Genomic DNA, 7,288 nt, shown 5'->3' with positions numbered 1-7,288 from the left:
GGGGGGGGCTTCTTCTTGGCAACAGCCCCTAGGACCTCAGCATGATTCACCCTGGGGTAGCTAAGGAACTGGCTGAAGCAGTTTCAGAACCGTTAGCAATTATCTCACAGAACTCCAGGAGGACGGGCGAGGTCCCAGAGTTCTGGAGAAGGGCAGACAGGGCCTATCTTTAAAAGGGGGAGCAAAGAGGACTCTGAGAATTATAGACCGGTCAGCCTGACTTTGTCCCCGGAAAGATACTGGAACAAATTATTAAACTATCAATTTGTAAGTACCTAGAGAATGATGGGGTTGTAAGGAACAGTCAGCATGGATTTCTCAAGAACAAATCTTGCCAAACCAACCTAAATTCCTTCCTTAACAGGGTTAAGCGGATGGTGTTGTTAGATGGTGTGGACTGCAACTCTCAGCAAGTTTGCAGATGACACTAAACTGGGAGGAGTGGTAGATACGCTGGAGGGTAGGGATGGGATACAGAGGGACCTAGACAAATTAGAGGATTGGGCCAAAAGAAACCTGAAGAACAAGTGCAGAGTCCTGCACTTAGGAAGGAAGAATCCCATGCACTGTTACAGACTAGGAACCGAATGGCTAGGCAGCAGTTCCGGAGAAAAGGATCTAGGGGTTACAGTGGACGAGAAGCTGGATATGAGTCGACAGTGTGCCCTTGTTGCCAAGAAGGCGAACAGCTTTTTGGGCTGTATAAATAGGGGCATTGCCAGCAGATTGAGGGACGTGATCATTCCCCTATATTCGACATTGGTGAGGTCTCATCTGGAGTACTGTGTCCAGTTTTGGGCCCCACACTACAAGAAGGATGTGGAAAAACTGGAAAGAGTCCAACAAAAATGATTAGGGGGTTGGAGCACATGACTTATGAGGAGAGGCTGAGGGAACTGGGATTATTTAGTCTGCAGAAGAGAAGAATGAGGGGGGATTTGATAGCTGCTTTCAACTACCTGAAAGGGGGGTTCCAAAGAAGATGGAGCTCAGCTGTTCTCAGTGGAGGCAGATGACAGAACAAGGAGCAATGGTCTCAAGTTGCAGTGGGGGAGGTTTAGGTTGGATATTAGGAAACACTATTTCACTAGGAGGGTGGTGAAGCACTGGAATGGGTTACCTAGGGAGGTGGTGGAATCTCCTTCCTTAGAGGTTTTTAAGGCCCGGATTGACAAAGCCCTGGCTGGGATGATTTAGTTGGGGATTGGTCCTGCTTTGAGCAGGGGGTTGGACTAGATGACCTCCAGAGGTCCCTTTCAACCCTGATATTCTATGAATGGTTCACTGTCAAACTGCAAAGGTGAATCTAGTGGAGTCCCACTGGTTCTGGGTCTGGGTACTACATTTTCATAAATGACTTGGATAATGGAGTGGAAGGTGTGTTATAGAGTTTGTAAATGGCACCAGGCCGGGAGGGGTTGGAAGCACTTGGAGGACAGGATTAGAATTCAAAACAACCTTGACAAATTGGAGAACTGCTCTGAATCCAACAAGATGAAATTCAGTAAAGACAAGACAAAATACTTCAAATGGGAGGGAAAAATCAAATGCAGAGCTACACACTGGGGAATAACTGGTTAGGTGGCAGTGCTGCTAAAACGGACCTGGGGGCTAGAGTGGATCACAAATTCCATATGAGACAACAACGTTCTTGTGGCAGAATGTGCCCTGTGTCCATAGGCGCCCACTCCATGGGTGCTCCAGGGCTCAAGCACCCACGGCAAAAATATAGGGGGTGCTCAGCACCGAAGAGCCAGAGCCTGAGTGTGGAATGTGATGAGCTCTGTGCTGCTAACAACTTCTGCCCTTGGGGCAGGGAGTTTGTGTATAAACATAGACTCATAGAATATCAGGGTTAGCTTAGTTAATAAAAATTGGCTATTAGCTAGGTTTACCATACGTCCGGATTTTCCCGGACATGTCCGGCTTTTTGGTCCCCAAATCCCCGTCCGGGGGGAATTGCCAAAAAGCTGAATATGTCCAGGAAAATGCCGGCATCCCTGCCCCAGTCCCCTGCTTACCTGAGCGGCTCCGGCTGCGAGCTGCAGGCGGATTCCCTGCTGTGGCGGCAGCTGCTGCTGCTCCCCCCAGACACCTTAGCTCTGTGTAGCTGAAGAGCCGAGCTGCCCGAGCGCTACCGGCTTCACGGTTTGCCGGGCAGCCCCCAGATCTCCAGACCTGCTGTGCCCCCGGCCAGGCGCTTCCCCAGCGCAGCCGGAGCCCGGGAGGGGAAGCGCCCGGCCGGGGGCGCAGTGGGTCTGGAGGTCTGGGGGCTGCCCGGCAAACCATGAAGCCGGTAGCGCTCAGGCAGCTGTTTCACGTGGCTGGGAGGGAGGAGGGGGAATGCGGGGCACTCATGGGGAGGGGGCGGAGTTGGGGCGGGCCGAGGCAGGGAAGGGGCGGAGTTGGGGCGGGGGCTTTGGGGAAGGGGCGGAGTCGGGGCGGGGAAAGGTCGAGGCCAGGGCCCCGTGGAGTGTCCTCTTTTTTAAAACCTTAAATATGGTAACCCTATATTAGCATGTATTTTGGGTAAGATCTAAGTTATAATTGGACCTGGGTATGTGGCTGATCCTTTGGGATTGGAAGAACCTTTTCTTTTATATGATGAAGTAAGATTTTCAGTAATCATCATCATATCTGACGTGTGTGTCTGGATGGAGGCCTGAGGCTGGGCACTTTAAGGGAACTGCGTTGTTCACCCTGATTGAGTGACCTCAGCTGGGTCTCACGGGCATCACCGTCACACTGGCGTAGTCGTGCTAGGATCCACAGAACCAGGTCAATTAAGCTTTGGGTCACAACCCCACGCTATCCAAATTGGAATTTTGGTATTGAGAGTTTGGTTGGTTAAAGAGCAGTTGCAATGGATGAGCAAATAGCATATGAGGGTCTTGACAAAAAAGCCCTGGAAGATTTGTGTTCAGAAAAGGAGATAAGCTTTAGAAAGAAAGCTACAAATCAAGAACTGAGAGAGCTGTTAATGGCCAGTGATCAGGAGGCAGGAGCACAGCCCTTACCTGATACTACAGAAACTGCAGAAGCAATTAGAATGCAAAAGGCAGCAAATAAACTCCTACCTGCCACAGGGGGCTACAACAGTGGTACCCTCAACTCATCTAACAACATTGTTAATCTTTCCAACCACACACTGAGCCCAGCAGAAGAGTCTGTCCTATCTCGGGGACTCTCTTTCTGTCCCACCATCCCCACGAACACGATACAGTTCTGCGGTGATCTGGAAGCCTACTTTCGTCGTCTCCGACTCAAGGAATATTTTCAAAGCACCACTGAACAGTGCACTGACCCACAGGAACCCTCCTACCAACACTACAAGAAGAAGAACTCTGCGTGGACTCCTCCTGACGGTCGAAATGACAGACTGGACCTCTACATAGAGTGCTTCCGCAGACGTGCACAGGCTGAAATTGTGGACAAACAAACTGTGGAACGCAATGCCATCCACAGCCTCAGAAACAACTCTGACATTATCATCAAAGGGGCTGACAAAGGAGGTGCTGTAGTCATAATGAACAGGTCGGATTATGAACAGGAGGCTGCCAGGCAACTCTCCAAGACCACATTCTACAGGCCACTATCCTCTGATCCCACTGAGGAATACCAAAAGAAACCACCATCTGCTCAAGAAATTCCCGGCTACAGTACGGGAACAAATCTACATGGACACACCCCCAGAACCCCGACCAGGGGTATTCTATCTGCTACCCAAGATCCATAAACCCGGAAACCCTGGACGCCCCATCTCCTCAGGCATTGGCACTCTTACAGCAGGATTATCTGGCTATTTGGACTCTCTCCTCAGACCCTACGCTACCAGCACTCCCAGCTATCTTCGAGACATCACCGACTTCCTGAGGAAACTACAATGCATTGGTGTTCTTCCTGAAAACACCATCCTGGCCACCATGGATGTAGAAGCACTTTACACCAATATTCCACATGAGGATGGACTACAAGCTGTCAGGAACAGTATCCCTGATGAGGCCACCGCACGCCTGGTGGCTGAGCTTTGTGACTTTGTCCTCACCCACAACCATTTCAGATTTGGGGACAATTTATACCTTCAAATCAGTGGCACTGCTATGGGTACCCGCATGGCCCCACAGTATGCCAACATTTTTATGGCTGACTTAGAACAACGCTTCCTCAGCTCTCATCCCCTAGTGCCCCTGTGACGTTATTGACATAAACTGGGACCATATAGATCATTGTTGAAACCAAGGTCCTGTTGTGGCACCCAAATCTTGTATAAAGGGGGTCAAATGGGGTGTCTAAGACAAGGTTATGGTTTACTGGTTATGATTATGCTGTCTATATGTGTGTATCAGTTTTGTAGTTGAAGTTATGAATATTGGCTCTATACTGTCTGTATGGCAAACTTATGCTATGCTTCTGGGTGACATCCCAGACAAGCTGGGATTAGCTCTGCCTAGCCTGCTTGATGGCCCATTAAGGACCATCAGCTATACAATGGACCCATTGAGAGAAGGCAAATATGCCTTCAGATTCAGCAAAGTATGCAGGGACTGGCCCACGTGACTCCAGGCTTCATTTTGCTGTAATTTTCCACAGTAAGAACAACTTTACTACAAGCTGAAACTTTGAACAAAGGACTGAGGACCCATCCCAGCGGGGGATGTATTCCAGAGACTTAATTTGAACCTGCAGTTTATTCTATCGCTGCTGCAAGCCTGAACCAAGAACTTTGCCATTACTGTATGTAATTGATTCCATTTAACCAATTCTAACTCTCATCTCTATCTTTTTCCTTTTATGAATAAACCTTTAGATTTTAGATTCTAAAGGATTGGCAACAGCGTGATTTGTGGGTAAGATCTGATTTGTATGTTGACCTGGGTCTGGGGCTTGGTCCTTTGGGATCGAGAGAACCTTTTTTCTTTTATTGGGGTATTGGTTTTCATAACCATTTGTCCCCATAACGAGTGGCACTGGTGATGATACTGGGAAACTGGAGTGTCTAAGGGAATTGCTTGTGAGACTTGTGGTTAGCCAGTGGGGTGAGACCGAAGTCCTCTTTGTCTGGCTGGTTTGGTTTGCCTTAGAGGTGGAAAAACCCCAGCCTTGGGCTGTAACTGCCCTGTTTGAGCAATTTGTCCTGAGTTGGCACTCTCAGTTGGGTTCCGCCAGAACCGCATCGTCACAGCCCCTCCTCTACTTGCGCTACATGGATGACATCTTCATCATATGGACCCACTGAAAGGAGGCCCTTGAAGAATTCCACCTGGACTTCAACAATTTCCACCCCACCATCAACCTCAGCCTGGACCAGTCCACACAAGAGATCCACTTCCTGGACACTACAGTGCAAATAAGTGATGGTCACATAAACACCACCCTATACCGGAAACCTACTGACCACTATACGTACCTACATGCCTCCAGCTTCCATCCAAGACACATCACACAATCCATTGTCTACAGCCAAGCCCTAAGATACAACCGAATTTGCTCCAACCCCTCAGACAGAGACAAACACCTACAAGATCTTTATCAAGCATTCTTAAAACTACAATACCCAGCTGGGGAAGTGAGGAAACAGATTGACAGAGCAAGACGGGTACCCAGAAATCACCTACTACAGGACAGGCCCAACAAGGATAATAACAGAACACCACTGGCCATCACATACAGCCCCCAGCTAAAACCTCTCCAGCGTATTATCCACGATCTACAACCTATCCTGGAAAATGATCCCTCACTCTCACAGACCTTGGGAGGCAGGCCAGTCCTCGCTTACAGACAACCCCCCAACCTGAAGCAAATACTCACCAGCAACTACACACCACACCACAGAAACACCAACTCAGGAACCAATCCCTGTAGCAAACCTCGTTGCCTACTCTGTCCCCATATCTACTCTGGTGACACCATCAGAGGACCCAACCACATCAGCCACACCATCAAGGGCTCATTCACCTGCACATCTACTAATGTTATATATGCCATCATGTGCCAGCAATGCCCCTCTGCCATGTACATTGGCCAAACCGGACAGTCCCTCTGCAAAAGAATAAATGGACACAAATCGGACATCAGGAATGGTAACATACATAAGCCAGTAAGTGAACACTTCAATCTCCCTGGTCATTCTATTACAGATTTAAGTCACTATCATTGAACAAAAAAACTTCAGAAACAGACTTCAAAGGGAAACAGCAGAACTAAAATTCATTTGCAAATTTAACACCATTAATCTGGGCTTGAATAGGGACTGGGAGTGGCTGGCTCATTACAGAAGCAGCTTTTCCTCTCCTGGAATTGACACCTCCTCATCTATTATTGGGAGTAGACTACATCCACCCTGATTGAATTGGGCCTGTCAACACTGGTTCTCCACTTGCGAAGTAACTCCCTGCTCTCCATGTGTCAGTATATAATGCCTACATCTGTAACTTTCACTCTATGCATCTGAAGAAGTGAGGTTCTTACCCACGAAAGCTTATGCCCAAATAAATCTGTTAGTCTTTAAGGTGCCACCAAACTCCTTGTTGTTTTAGCAAATAAACTGCAACTTGAGCATGAACGGAATCTAGCAGATCTTCGATTGCTGAAAAAGCAAACGAACAGGGCTGCCCAGGGGGGGGGGCAAGTGGGGCAATTTGCCCCAGGCCCCGCAGGGGCCCCCATGAGAATATAGTATTCTATAGTATTGCAACTTTTTTTTATGGAAGGGGCCCCTGAAATTGCTTTGCCCCAGGCCCCCTGAATCCTCTGGGGGGCCCTGCAAAAGAATGCTGAATTGAAAGAAAAAGCACATAAGGGGCGAATGGAGCTGCTAGCTGCTGAGGAGAGGGTTTGCCAAATGCGACAAGAAATTGCCAGACTTAAGCTCCAAGTCAAAAAAGCAATAAAAAAAACAGCAGAAACTGTATCCTCTTGAAAGTCCAGTTTATAACTATGGTGATATGTTGTATTACTCTAGGCAGTTTTCTGTGTTTAACCAGTTTTGCTATGGCCAGGGAGAGGGGGGTTCTAACCTGGTGGGGAAAAAGCGGTTTGTCTGTGAATGAAATTTCTGAATGTCTATCTAGTGTCTCAGAAGTAAATCTGGAATTAGATCAAGCGAAGGGAGAGGAGAACAAAACGATTTTGGATGAGCCTAAGCAGCCTTGTGAGCTGATGGCTTTATCTAGTCAGCAGTTTGGGAAGGCAAGGAGAGTGGAAGATGAGTGTCCATATTCCTTACCTGTTTCCTGTGTGGAGAATTGTGACAGTGAAGGAAATGTGCCTGTGTCTGTCAGGGGTATTG

This window comes from Terrapene carolina, unplaced genomic scaffold (assembly GCF_002925995.2).
Source record: "Terrapene carolina triunguis isolate 2854851 unplaced genomic scaffold, T_m_triunguis-2.0 Scaffold26734, whole genome shotgun sequence".
NCBI classification, from domain to species: domain Eukaryota; kingdom Metazoa; phylum Chordata; order Testudines; family Emydidae; genus Terrapene; species Terrapene triunguis.
The sequence above is the reverse complement of the archived record's forward strand: the minus strand, read 5'-3'. Positions refer to the sequence as shown.